The following is a 13,327-nucleotide window of genomic DNA, read 5'->3' as shown; positions in this document are numbered from 1 at the left end:
CAAGACTGGCCTGGCTGGATTGTTGGTACAATATCCATCACCCTACATGGTCCTGATGGTGCACAGAAGTTTGATATATTTCCTGGAGAATTATCACATCCCTGACAAATTGCAAAATGGTGGGTGGACTGCATCTAGTGTGCGAAGTCACCAATTGCGCAAGTACAGATAATCCTTGACTTACGACCACAGTTGGGGGCCAGAATCTCCATTGCTAAGCAAGGTGGTTGTTAGGTGTGTTGCACCTGAGATTATGACCTTTTTTGTCACGCTTGCTAAGTGAATCATTGCAGTTGTTAAGTGAATCATGCAGTTGTTAAGCAAATCCGGCTTTTCCCCCCATTGACTTTGCTTGTTGGAAGCCAGCTGGGAAGATTGCAGATGGTGATGACCCAGAGATGTTGCAACCATCATAAATACATGCTGGGTGCCAAATTTTGATCACCTGACTGTAGGGATGCTGCGACAATCATAAATGTGAGGCGTCATAATTAACTTTTTTTTAGTGCTATTGTAACTTTGAACGGTTCCTAAACAAATAGTTATAAGTCGAGGACTACCTGTATTGCAAGAATTGCCCTGAGCACAAGCTAGGGGATGTTGGAGCAAAACTCCATGGAGGAAATCAGCTGGTATGGATAGGCAGCACTGACAATGGTGAAAAACCTGGCTTGCCAGTTCCAACAACATCCTTCTTTCCATGTCTCCCCCATCAATCAGTGAAGGAGCATGCAAGCCCTGGCAGCTGCTCCTTGGGAGGTCTGACTTCACCCTTTGAAAGTGCATCTGGCTGGGGCTGTGTGAGCAGCTGCATGGGGCGTGGCCAGCAGGGAATGTGTTTGTTCTTGGCGACTGGGGGAGTTGGGGCTTGTCTTATAACATTTTTCAACACCCCCTGGGAGGCAAGTTCCAGGTGAGGCTGCAGACTTTCCTATAGAGGCAAAGTGGAACAGAGGGGCTGAATCAGGGAGGGATGGCTGAGTATTTTGCCTCTGCAAAACTAGGAAGAGTAGTAACTCTTGATCTGAAATCCTCAAATCTACACCAAAATGGGCGGGAAAGGAAATTCTACTTTCCGAGACAAAAGAGATGACAATATTCCCTTGCTCAGTGCTTTTTTTGTAAAAAAAAAAAAAAAAAAAAAAGGTGCCGGAACTCACATACGTCATACAACCCGCCTTGCCTACCCTACAAGGTTCCATCGAAAAAAGGTGCCGGAACTCCGTTCTGGGCGTTCTATGACAAAAAAAGCCCTGCTCTTGCTACTCCTGCAGAATTGAGTCTAGTGAGCATCAACCAAGGAAACCCATTCTGCAGTTTATGCCAAAATAAATTTCTGTTTGCAATCAAATGTGCAGGTTGCTGAAGCCACCTAAGAAAAGGCTTATGCGTGGAGCATGTGAATGGGAACATCAGGATGGGCCTCTCAGTTTTATACCACCAGGAATAATTTGTATTATTCCATCTTTAGAGAAAGGAATATTGTAAATAGATTCATCTGGTGACAAATTTGCTCCCATTTACAGGGAAGTCCACATAAATAGGAGGGAGAATCTTTTTAAGAGGGAAAGAATCAAGCCTTTTACTACTTTTTTAACACCTTTATCTAATATTATTTATATGGTTATTTCTTTGACATGTTTTAATGAGTACATGATTAATCCATGAAAATTTGTGGGGAGGCTAAAAGCCCATTTATGTGAAGTGGTATTCTTCCACATATTCAGTATGCCTGTGTTAAAAACATTTGTAAAATGCTAATGATACACTACAGTAATTATAAAATGAGACAAGATTGGACTTGTAGCCTTTACATTGGTCTTTAGCCCCGAAAAAGCAGATCAAAAGGCTGTGAAGTTGCATGTTTGTATGAGTATCCTTCTAGTTCTCTTTGTGTTCCCTAAATGAAATGTAATTTTCATCTGAAGGGTCATTATTGATCTATTCTGGCTCATTGCTCCAACTCTCTCAACACTGGTCACAGAGGTACTGGTTTTCCAAGTTATTATTGTTATTTGCAGGTCATAAGCAAAAAATCAAAAACAAAAATGCCCAATACCATGAAACAGTCATGATGGCCATTCAGTGATGCAAATCTCTAGTGGTTAGACATGCACTGCTTTGCTACATGAAGTTTCAGTTTTTGTTGTAGTAGCTGGTAAAGCTACCATCCTTTAAAACAGGGGTCTCCAACCTTTTTGGATTGGCGGCCTGGTGGGATAGGGGGGAGCAGGCATGAATGTGGCCACATGTGTGCATGCATTTGTACAAACAGGCTGCGAGCATGCGCACCATACAAACGGGGCTGTGAACATGTGTGCGAGGCTCTCAGTGATGGCGGTTCCTGTGTGAGGTTTGTGCCACCACCACTGCCAGGCTCGTGGCAATGCTACCACCAGCGCGAGGCTTGCACCACAGCCTGCAGTGATGCCGCCCGTAGTGCGAGGCTCACACTGCCACTCCTGCACAAGGATCATGTTGTGGCCTGCAGTGATGCTGCCTTGGTGCGAGGATCACGTCCCTGCCCCTGTGCGAAGATTATGCCACACCATGTAGCGATGCCATCTGGCGCAAGGATCACGCCGCCACCCCTGTGCGAGGATCGCACTGTGGACCACCTGCTGCTTGTAGCACGCCTCCACCCACTTGCCACTCGCAGCGCTGCCATCCCATGCACAAGGTTCGTGGCAACACTGCCGCCCATGCAATACTAGGGGCGCTGCCATCTCCCGCACAACAATTGCGGCAATGGTGGCACGTGCATGCACTGCCCAGCTACTCACTCAGCCTGACGGCCAAGAGGCCACAGCCCAGTAGTGGGCTGCAGCTCTTAGGTTGGAGACCTCTGCTTTAAAAGAAAAAAAATGTATAATCATCTGTGGCAAGGAGAGACAAAGCTTATATATCTCTATTTTTTTCCTGAAACTCAGTGATGCTGGACTTTAAACATGGACTGTTTATTTTTTAGAAAGAATAAAATTTCCCATTATATCTTGTACTCACAGTGTGATAAATATTTACCATAAGCATCTCACTTATAAGCTCTACAGTTTTATTCTTTCTTTATAGAGAAGGGGAACTGTTCTTATAACTCAACAAAACTAAATGAAAAATGTATTAACAATAAAGAAGAATATTTGTAGCTCAGGCTTGAAATGAGGGATCCTTGGTGCTCTCTGAGCTTGGCTGTTTTCTTGCAGAGGTTTCATTACCCAAACTAGATAACATCATCAGAGCTAGTGATGATGTTACTTAGTTTGGGTAATGAAACATCTGCATAAAACAACCAAGCTCAGAGAGCACCAAGGACCCCTCATATATTAACAAGGATGCATCTGTTTGGTACTGTACACAGGGTTCAATATAGCTTAGGGAGGTTTCCCTTTTGACCTATCAGCTTCTTGCTTAGTCTCACCTAGTCTTTTTCCTTAGCCTAACTTTCTCTTATTAACCTAGTGTGCCCCCCCACTCCAGCTTCCCAAGTATGATATGGGAAAAACTTTTCTCTCCATTAAGGAGCTGACAGGTTTAATAGCTTTATCTTCCAAGGCTGTAAAACACTAATCTTTTCTCTAGACTTGTCATCACTTCTTCAGAGGTTCTAGAACATTTCAACAAGGTCATTCCCAAATCATGTCAATGTACTGCTCTTTCTCCTTTTATCCTGACCTGGGAACTTCATAATACTTTGAGAGACAATTATGGCTTGGTAAAGTGTATGGGTGAATGGGAATTTGAACTGATATCTTTTTCATTTCACCATCTGCATTTTAGTTCTTACATTAGATATTGAGCAGCTAAGTGCATTCCTTTCAGTCTCCTTCTAATGCAATTGTGCACATTCTCTCTATATACAGTATATACATTATAATTTAATAAACTTATTCTTTGTGAAGTTTTTAGTAAAGGCCATTTTTAAGCTTTCACAGATAGTTTTGTGAGGTTTTGTAGTTTTTATGTTATAACACCACTTAGCCTTATATACCACTTCATAATGCTTTATAGCCCTCTCTAAGCAGTTTACAGAGTCAGCTTATTGTCCTCAATGAAGCGACCTTGGAAGGATGGAAGGCTGAGTCAACTCGAACTCCTGACAGCAAAATGCAGAGTTAGCCTGCAATATTGCATTCTAACCACTGCACCACCACGGTTATGCTTTTGATGTTCAAATTCTGAAATAAAATTGATTTGATCTGAACTTTAAATGTTACAAATAAAAGCAATTGTGGCAGGTCAGATATAGACAGATACATATATAGAATATACGTTTTTAGGATTTATTACACAGAGATATTTATAAGGATAGGACATTTTCTTAGCAAAGCCAAAGAAGCCATAACTTAATCAGCAGAGGCACTTTTCCTTGAAACCCTATATGCTCATAAAAGATGCAACAGATCTAGAAGCTGAATGTACATTAGAGTCTTTTCTTTGTTGATAAATAATCCTTTGGACCAGTGGTTCTCAACCTTTCTAATGCCGTGACCCCATAATACAGTTCCCCATGTTGTGGTGACCCCCAACCACTTATACATCACCAGGTGCCAGGGGCGTGGCCAAAGAAAAGGGGGAAAAAATGGTGGACAGCCTTGTTTGGCGACCCCCGTGAAATGGTCGTTCGACCCCAAATGGCGTCCCGACCCACAGGTTGAGAACCACTGCTTTGGACGGTAGTTATCTAGACATTTCTTCACAGAATGATCTGCAAGTAATACAGTCAGATTGGACAGGTGAGCCTTGTATGCATTTTTTGTCTTCCAAGGTGGCATGATATGCGGAACATTGAATAGATATGGTTAGAAAGCAGGTTTGATGTATGACTTGTCACTTAATGACTGCTTGAAGTTATGAGAGACTTCAAAAAGCTACTTACAACTTTTGGGATCTTCACTTCAAAATTGAAATGGAAATTGACAATGTTGACATATTTGTTTTAAAAGTCACACTGGAGAATCTCTTGAAAAAAAAGCATTGTTTATTCTTATTTAATAGACATTCTGAAGAAGAAAAATAATTTATTTTATGAGGATAAGCTGGACAGAGTGACTTAAATTTAATGTTAATTGGAGTTAGGATAGATTTTTAGTTTGTTATATGTAATTAAAACAATGTTCCAATGTGTTGTTTTGTGTTTATAAAATGGGTTTGAAAATGGTTACTGTTAAAATTTGCAAAATATTTTTAAAATTAAATTTGGAAAGCATTTATGTTCAAGAGGAACAGGAAAAGAAAATGAGCATTTGGATTTCTTTGTTTTTTTATATATATAATGCTTGTGTAATTCCTAAAGTTTGCAAAACATTATTGAAAGTGAATTTGAAAGTATATATGTTAAAAGGAAGTTTAAAAAGTTGCATTAGAATTAATTGTTTTTAAGTATAAGGCAAAATTTTTAAAGAAATGATTAGAGTCTTAAAATAAGAGTTTTCCCTTTAAGGTTAAAGAATTTGAAAGACTATAGTGATTTTTGTAAATATAGATGATGACAGTTTAGAAAGATTGGTAAGTGTAAATAGAAATATACAGTATATTATTTTCCACAACAGGGAAAAATGAATTTGGTTAAGATGGCGATATAAACTGTTTTAAACAAGGAGAATTTGGTCTTGTTTCTATTGGGATATTGCTTCTGGTTTTTATGCCTGAAATAGAAAAAAAATGAAATTTAGAATTTAGTTTAAAGATTTAAAGTGATGTAGTTACTGGTTTGTAATAATTATAGGTAATGTAAAAAGTTGAGGGTTTTTTTTATCCTGCACATCCCCACCCCTCCAGTTACTTTCAACCAGTCATCTAAGTTATGACTTTCACAACCCCCCTCTACAGTCAAGCAATCACATTTTAGATGCTTAGCAACCAGCTCGCATTTACAACCAGTTCCACTGTCCTATGATCATGGCACCATGATCTGTGACTTTTTAAATGTTTTTTAACAGAAAAAGTTGGCATGCTGGATTTGCTTAATGGTTCATTTAACAACCATGTGGTTTTCTTAATTACTTATGACAACTTAAGATTTATATTCACTTCATGAATGCCATAAAATGGTTGTAAAATTGAGTCCAGTCACATAGTGCCTCATCTTATAACTGCAATGACTTATGATCAAAATTCTAGGCTCTGTTGTGATCGTAACTTGAAGATTACATATATACTTTTCTCAGCTGATGCTATTGAGATGTTCTAGGCCAGGGGTAGGCAATTTTGGCTCTTTTATGACTCGTGGACTTCAACTCCCAGAATTCCTGAGCCAGCCATGCTGGCTCAAGAATTCTGGGAGTTGAAGTCCACGAGTCATAAAAGAGCCAAGGTTGCCTATCCCTGTTCTAGGCTATGCTGGCTCAGGAATTCTGGGAGTTGAAGTCCACAAGTCATGAAAGAGCCAAGGTTGCCTACCCCTGTTCTAGGTTATATCTTCCATCTACTCCAGTCAACACAGCTTACATTGACTCTGTCCCTTGCTTCAATCCTGTTAAACATTCCACTCATCACCCATTCATTAAGATGGAGGGTTGTGAATATGTAAATCAATTTGCAATAAGCTGAGGTGATGTCATAAATAAGGTGATGTCACAAAGTCTGCTGATGTCCCAGGGATCTCTTAAGCAAGGGCTACATCTTCAAAGGTAGTAGATGCCATAAGGGCAGAGAAGAGGCTGAAACGACCTCTTTCAGGTAACATCACGAGAAATGAGTGGAAGGCAGGAATGTATGTCTGAATGGAACAACCCAAGGCAAGGGAAGGAAGCAGAGGATCCATTTCTCTGGGAAATTCTGGAAGGAAAACCCAGCATATTTTCCGAATGGTAGAAAATTAGGTAAGGTTTTCTTATAATTTGACACATGGGGGAAGAGGTAATGTCTGTTTTTCTCTCTCAAATTCTACCTATTTCCTGCTCTGGAACCCTGTTTTTAAGTTGATGATAAACCTCTAAAACACTGGCAAAAATAACCTATTTTAAATGTGAAAAGATGATACTTCTCTGTTTACAACAACCTTTAAGAGAACATGTCAGCCACAAAGCCTAGTGGAACTGACTTGCTTTCACGCCACTCATTCCTTACCCCACTGTGAGGAGCTATTTTCTCAGAGAGATTTTTTTTTACAGAGGAGTTCCTATTTTTTTTTAAGCTATGACACATGCTGGAGGGTATATTTTTGTTTTTTTGTAGAATATGGCATTTTCTGGCAGGGCCCAGTGTTGGGGAGGAGGAGGCATGGACTCGAGCCAGCTGGGTGGGGCAAAATACTTGCTAGGGAAATGTGTTCACGGCCACATTTTTCAAAGGTTCATCATGTATTTCTACTAGGAAGGCAAATTTGGGTAAGGAAACATGGAATGAGGAGTTGGGGGGCACCTTTGAACCCACTCAAGTGATCAAAATTTGGATAAGGATCTGAGAGCTGTTGTACACTCTTTTGGGTTTAGTCACACTCATCCTAACGGGACTGGCTGTTTGTGCACACGGCCAGGCCCCAAACCTGTCATTTCTAAGAACTTACTGGGACATTTTCTATTAAAATCACATGGGATTTCAAGTCTGTGCTGATAGGGATGCGGAACAAATCATCCAACAGGGATTGATTCATTGGAAAACAACTCAGTTCCAGTGGAATCCGAAGCCTTGTGTTCTGCTTGTTTGCCATGATGTGAGACACAGTTTTGTTTATTAGACAGCTGCCTTTTGCAACCTGGAGACCTCCACATGGGCTGTACTTCAACTCCCATAATTCCCAGCCAGCTTGGCATTGATTTCTGTTAGCTTTTCAGAATTCAGAAGCCTACTTTTATGTCTTCTAGGTTCTTTGGACTCACAGAAACCTCAAAAGTATGAATTAGGGTTATGTTTCATATGTTAACCACAGCTAGTAGTTCAAAGATATGAATGCTGAGACACTCATTTTAGGAATTAACTGGTTTGGAAGGCAGAGGGGCTAATCATAATTATGACCATATTCACAAACAATTATATTCCAATGTAATAAATCCATAACACTAGTTTTTCCAATCTGATGTTCACCGGATACACTGTGATTGTATTTCTCAGAATTCCCAATCAGGGTGAGAGACCTGGCAGCTGAACAGGCATTTACCATGTGGATTGCAATTGGGCAGGGAGGTCTGGCATTTTGGGAGTGGGCGCTGCTCACTTTGGACCACACTGGCATCGATACTGACCACACTGAGATTGGACAACCATTTGTCTAAAATGGTATAGGTATAAGGTTTCCTGACTGAGCAGGGGGTTGGACTAGAAGACCTCCAAAGTTCCTTTTCAACTCTGTTATTCTGGCTGTAACAGAGGACTGACTCTCCTTCAAGAAAGCAGAGGAGAACATTCTGTAAGCATATCTGTGTCCCCGATGAACTTGACAAATATAGCCATGTGCACAAAGGCCACTTCCCCACTCCAGGGTTCAAGTGCTCCCACCCTTCCTTCTGTTGTCAAAGAAACACTGCTTGCCATAAATTTGGTTGTTCAGATTGTCATCTCCATCCTGGTCTGGCAATGTTTTTAAGCAGTTCGATAGTGAATTATGCTGCCGTCCCTGGTGGGTGAGAACAGCCCCTCCCTTTCCATCCTGACATCCTTCTCTTTTGTGATATCACCTGCTGGTGGGAAAGATGTTCAGATCAGGCTGCTGCATTTGCCTTGGTCATATTTTAGTCTTTATTCATTTTAGCCTAGTAGTCAATTAAACTGATTTATTGCTACTCATGCCTATGCACAGAAATCTTCTCAACTAAAAGTTAGCAACTGCTCGGAGTTAGATAAGGAACAACAGAATTCAAGGGAGGCTGGATTTAGTTCACTTATGACTACCTAAGTATTCTAGTCTGAACCCTCTTTTAACTCCTCTCCCAGGTTCTTCCACTCCTTCTCCTACACCTTCATGCTGAAAACAGCAAAACTCTTATGAGTCTAGTCCAGGAGTGTCAAACTCGTGGCTCATGGGCCAGATGCATCACGCACAGGCCACTCCCACCCTCAGCTCCACAAAGGCAAAAAATGTTGTGATACGTCATGATACATCACGTGATGCGATCGAGTTTGACACCCATGGACTAGCCCAGGGGTAGGCAACCTTGGCTCTTTTATGACTTGTGGACTTCAACTCCCAGAATTCCTGAGCCAGCCAAGAATTCTGGGAGTTGAATCCACAAGTCATAAAAGAACCAAGGTTGCCTACCCCTGGACTAGCCTAATGAAGAGAGGGCTTAGCGGAGACCAGATAGCTGTCTATCTTTGAAGGACTGTCATGGGGAAGAGGATATTGATCTATACTCCAAAGCACCTGAGGACAGGACAAGAAGTAATGGGTGGAAGCTCATCAGAGGGAGATTCAGCTTGGAAATAAGGAGTACTTCCTGACAGTAAGAAAAATTAATCAATGGAACAGCTTGTCTCCTGGAGTTGTGGGTGCTCCATCACTGGAGATTTTCAAGAAAAGATTGGACAACCATTTGTCCAGGATGATATAAGGAGTCCTGCCTTAAGCAGAGGTTTGGACTAGAAGACCTCCGAGGTCCCTTTCAGTCCTATGATTTTATGATTCTAGGTAATACAGTTCACCTTTGCCTAAATCTGCCTTTGCCCTCTGTTGCCTTCCTTTATTCCTCATTTTTGGGAAGGGAATGGTGGTATTTTCATATAGGAAAACTTTGAAACTTGAAAAGAAATCTTTAGGCATTTGGAAATGTTTCTCTCTCTCTCTCTCCTTTCCTGGATTTCTTAGCTGTACACTTAGTTAAATCTTTTCTGGTCTGTGCTGCAATGGGTTGTTGCGCTTGTGTTGAGGGTTGTGGGGAAGGCAATGCAACCAAGTGAATTGGAAGACATGGATGAGTTTATGTATCGTATAGCTAAATTTCTTACAGTTCAGTATGTGAAAATGGGGATCAGAATACCAACCAAGAGGCCAAATGTTGAACTGGATCTTAGCCTATAATAAGAGGAAAGGGGGAGAGTCCTCTTTCCAGAAAGAGATCTGCTGTTTAGAAAGAGGGGCAAAGCAGCAGATATTTTCTATTCTCTCTTATTAAGGCGGGAGTCTGTTACTTTAAGCAGGAAAATTTCTGGGGTGGCTTGGGAGAGAACATTGGAGTGCTGGGGCACCTTGTTATTGAGTTCAGCTGCAAGAAGGGGAAGAACCAAGCGGGTTGAGCAATTCAGAATTAATGCCTCTTTTGTGAAGGTTTACTTTGCAGAAAGGCCACCTAAAGCTATTGGCTGAACGCATAGGAATGCTGTTGTCTTCCTTTATGAGTGCAACTACTCTTATTTTTAACAGGAATGCAAAACTTGGGTTGATATATCAGGCTGCCCAAGATGCTCTTGGCAGTTCTGGACCCCAGGTAGGTGTTTGGCTGTCCAACAGCTCTGCCTCTGTTATTGATTTTCCTCAAATTCCAGTCCTGCAACCTTTTCCAGAGCCATGTGTGCCATAACTGAGGTCTGATCTGCAAACGCTTTGCCAGGCACACACTATATACTGTAGTGGTTTCACAATGAACTATTCAGGCTGGATTCAGATGGGGCTTCAAAGCCAAACTTCTCTCCAGTCTCCTTGGTGGCTACTGCTGTTTTTCTCTTGCCAGGATCCACAGTTTGGCAGACTTTTTTTTTTAAACCACATTCCTATGCAATTCACTTGTGGAAAGTCTCCCCCCCTGGGAAATCCACTGCCAGGTTTTTTAATAAGGAGAGTGTGGGTCTGTTTTCTCTTACAGCTGAAGCTACAAAAAGAAAGAGTTGAAAAGCTAAGTTTCAAGGCTGCAATGTTTTTCTTCCCCACTACTCTCCCCCCCTCCCCCTCCCCTTCCCTGCTCACTTGCAATTTCATCTTTCTTTCTTTTTTGGTAAATGCTTCATTTTGCAGCTTGTTCCTTACAACCACACCCTGGGCTGTGCTGAGTTAGCTCTTGCCAGTTAAACCTGTTTATAATTAGGAGCCTCTCCCAGCAGTTTACCAGCCAGAGCAAAATTGCCTTCTGAGAAGCAAAAATCCAGAGAAAGTGAGCATACTTTTTCCTCCCTCCTTAAGAAGACTTGATTCAGAAATAAGGGACAAGCTTTTGTAAAAAAAAAAAAAAAAAAAAAAAGTCCACCTTTAATAAAAAAAAGTGTTTTAGGGGGGCTTTCTTGTGAGTCTTGGGGGTGCATAATATCCCGGCAAGCTGCATGGGCTATAACACCTGCATCCAAGATGCAGTGTTCTCTTGGAGTATCTGCACAGCAGATGTGGACAGATGTTTCCCTGATCAGGGCACCAACACCACAAGCTTTGTTTCCTGAGTCATCCACGGGCCTCCTCTCTGAACTGTGTACAAGCCATGTGGTAGGAGACAGATTCTTTTCAATATATAGCAACTCAGACATGTTAAATTGTTCATACAGGCAGGCAGACACATGTTTAAACTAGTTGGCAGGTGAAGGTAATCTTCGCAACAGGAGCAGGAGTGTGTCTGGGGTAGTGTGGTTAAAAAATATTCTCCCAGTGACTGTTCGTTGTATGAACTTTGAAGGGGTGTTCACATGTGTGGGTAGTGATCCCTGCCCTGCCCAAAATTTTATGCCTTTGTTAATTTTAATCCACAGATCCCTTCTCATCTCTTGCCCCCAGATAATTCTGCTCTTCCGTTCTTCTACCATATAACCGCAATTCCATCCAATCCAAGGGGTCTTGCTGTAGATGTGAAGATGTCCTAATGTTACAGAACTAGCGATTTGGTGAGGTCACAAAGCCAAGTCAGAAGGAAAGTAATATTTTCCATTCTGCTGTTTAATTGATTTATTTTGTGATATTATACCATCTGAGATTTTACTAGAGGTAGTCCTCACTTACAACAGTTCATTTAGTGACTGTTTGAAGTTACAATGGCACTGAAAAAAGTGACTTACAACTATTGTTCACACTTATGACTGTTGCAGCATCCCCATGGTCACGTTATTTACACTTAGAGGCTTGGCAACTAGTTCATATTTATGATGGTTGCAGTGTCCCAGAATCATGTGATCATCTTTTGCAACCTTCTGACAAGCAAAGTCAATGGGAAAGGCAGATTCACTTAACAACCGTGTTACCAGTTTAACAATTGCAGTGATTCGCTTAACAAATGTGGCAAGAAAAGTCATAAAAATTAGTCAAAACTCAATGAATTTCTTGCTTAGCAACATAAATTCTGGACTCAGTTGTGATCGTAAGTCGAGGACTACCTGTATAATGTTACAAAGCTAATTCAGATTGATGGTAGGAGAGTTGAGTAGATCCTTTTCTTCCCTGTCCATTGACCCCTGAAAAATTGCTATAAGAGGAAATATATTTCATGGAAAGGGGAAATGTTCCTTAATTGTGTATTATCTGGGTGCTTGGCATTTCATACCTTTTTATATCTGTAAAGTATCCCTGAGCCCTCATTCAATAATTCACAGTAAGAAAATATAGAATCAGATTAGAATTGGAATACAGTTTGTCAAAAAAACTGCTCATATTTTGCATGGTGATCCTGATTCTAGTGATTACTTACACATATTTCATAAATAACACTGAGCTTTGGATCAGATTCTATTTGTCTAGGCCAGTGGTGGTGAACCTATGGCACATGTGCCAAAGGTGGCACTCAGAGCCCTGTCTGTGGGCATATGTGCTGTTCCCAGTCCCGCCTCTTCCTGTGGCTCTCTCTTCACCAGCAGCCCCCCCCCCCAGAGAAGAGTCGCCCCTGTGCGTGGCCCACGCGGAGCAGTGCAGCCAAGGACATGGCAGCCGGGCAGCAGGGACAAGACTCCACCCTCGCGCACTGTCGCGTGCAGATGATGCTGAGGAGTGCAGCCAGAGGGTGTCGCCAACATGGCGCTGCAGGGCCGCCTGGGTGATCTGCTGCGGCGGGCCGTGGAGGCGGTAGGTGGCCCTGTGGCTGGGCAGGGGGCAGGGCAGGATTGGGGCATTGGTGGGATTTTGGGGCACTCAGTATCTAAAAGGTTCGCCATCACTGGTCTAGGCCTTCAACCTACCTACCAGTTTGCACATTTTTATCTTTCAGGAATGTTTCAACATGTAGTATTCTCATAAAATAAGACAAGCCTGGCTGAATCAAATCAAACATATCTAGACCAGTTAGCAGTTTCTCACAACTATCAGCAGTGTGCCTCCAGGAAGCTACAAGCAGGCCAAAGAAGCAATGGGCCTCTCTTACTCTCAACACTATTTGCTGAGCCTCTGAGTTAGGATTAAAATATACCCACTGTGGGCTGCATAAAAAGTGGACAATTTTGTTGTATACTTCCTGTAGTATGGTAGCAGAACCACCTCTCTTGGGAAAGTCAC

At 41.8% G+C, this 13,327-nt stretch overlaps 1 protein-coding gene across 1 annotated transcript in view; it reads left to right on the top strand.

The window, feature by feature from the left end:
* The first annotated feature begins 6,650 nt into the window (after nt 1–6,650).
* Nucleotides 6,651–13,327, top strand: part of RARG (retinoic acid receptor gamma) — a 170,269-nt gene continuing 163,592 nt past the window's right edge. The window contains exon 1 of the mRNA XM_039330519.1: nt 6,651–6,818. The gene's annotated coding sequence lies outside the window, so the exon portion shown is untranslated. The remainder of the gene's footprint in view (nt 6,819–13,327) is intronic.

Source organism: Crotalus tigris, unplaced genomic scaffold (assembly GCF_016545835.1).
Source record: "Crotalus tigris isolate CLP2741 ecotype Arizona unplaced genomic scaffold, ASM1654583v1 scf7180000024429.2167931701:2281839, whole genome shotgun sequence".
Lineage (NCBI taxonomy): Eukaryota > Metazoa > Chordata > Lepidosauria > Squamata > Viperidae > Crotalus > Crotalus tigris.
The sequence above is the reverse complement of the archived record's forward strand: the minus strand, read 5'-3'. Positions and strand labels throughout refer to the sequence as shown.